This window comes from Tupaia chinensis, unplaced genomic scaffold (assembly GCF_000334495.1).
Source record: "Tupaia chinensis unplaced genomic scaffold, TupChi_1.0 Scaffold000430_1, whole genome shotgun sequence".
In the NCBI taxonomy this organism is placed as follows: domain Eukaryota; kingdom Metazoa; phylum Chordata; class Mammalia; order Scandentia; family Tupaiidae; genus Tupaia; species Tupaia belangeri.
Window position 1 is genome coordinate 2045049 of NW_006159935.1, and position 1251 is coordinate 2046299.

General features: G+C 57.1%; 1 protein-coding gene across 6 annotated transcripts in view; it reads left to right on the top strand.

Annotated features, from left to right (window-relative positions):
- Window positions 1–539: 539 nt before the first annotated feature.
- Window positions 540–1251, top strand: part of SPATA16 (spermatogenesis associated 16) — a 246382-nt gene continuing 245670 nt past the window's right edge. For 5 of the 6 annotated variants that reach the window (XM_006155040.2, XM_006155045.2, XM_006155046.2 and 2 more), the window contains exon 1: window positions 540–638. The gene's annotated coding sequence lies outside the window, so the exon portion shown is untranslated. Of the gene's footprint in view, window positions 639–667; window positions 795–1251 lie in introns of those variants that run through there. The other variant, XM_006155041.3, reaches the window with a different exon arrangement.

The window sequence follows — 1251 nt, forward strand, 5'->3', positions numbered from 1 at the left end:
GCGCTTCTGTTTACAGCACAGATCATTTCTATTTCAGGTGCATCTTTCTGTGTGTTCCAAATTCTTTTTTTTGGGGGGGGGAGGGAGAGGTTTTTGCTATGGGGCATGCTCTCTCCAGACAGACAGAGAGAGACAGAGAGACAGAAAGTGAGAAATCACCCCCGGGGGGATGGCCACGCCGCAATCCCTTCTCCTCCATTCTCCTCTCGGGATCTTGGGCACACACACACGCGCCCAGCGTGAGTTTGAAGCCACCGGGTCCAGGACGCGAACCGCGGTCGCCTACGTGGGAGTCCAGCAACATAGCCATTATGCTAACTGCTGGTCCCCCCAAATTATTCTTAATGGTCTTACTACTTTTAGAATCCGAAAGGAAAAATACAAGCAAAGGTTTTTATGATGCCACCTCAGTGGAGCGCAGGGACCGGAGAGGTGTTTGTGTCCATGTCACTCGCCGTGAGGCCACACAGCAGACCGCTGGAGCGCCCGAGTGGGGCGTGACGTTCCGCCCAGGCCCGCGAGCGCACAGGCCAGCGTGGCCTCGAGAGGGACGTTGGAGGAGGGCCAGGCAGATGCGGCGGCGGCTGGGAGACGGCTGAGCCAGGTCTGCGGAAGGAGGCGAGAAGCCACATCTGCAGGTGAGAACTGCCTCAGTCCTGGCTGGTGGGAAGGACGGGACTGACCCTCAAGGCGGCACTCGCTTAGGCTGGGAACACCGGCTCCTGTCCTCCGCCCCACGCGAGCTGCGTTGTTTGTGGACAGCCGCTCTGGAACCAAGAAAGCATCTCCTGCAGGTTAAAAGACAGTGGGTCCCAAAGTGGTTCCCTGTCCACTCACGGGCACCCCCTGTCACTCCCGCCCCACTCTGGTGACAAAGAGAAGGTCAACAACCTACTTGGTTTTCCAGTAGCAGACTTCTGCTCCAACTTTATACTCACTTGTACTCCGAAACACCGTGTTTAATTTGAGGGCGTCTGCTTCTCCCGGAGGGGTGATGGTATGTCAGGGTCCGCATTCCCGGGACGTGGCCTGCTGTTTTCTTAATCCATGATGCAGCTGGGATTGAAGACAGAGTCGGGTTTTAGAGGACGGTAGACACCCTGCAACCCCTCCCCCAGGACTGACCGAGCCAGAGCTACCCATGTTAGCATCATGGCCTAGCTACATGCTGACCCGCCCCATGTGCAAATGCATGAGTAAAGGGATGGCTGTCCCTCACGAGGACCCTGCCACATACAGGCGATTCAGCAG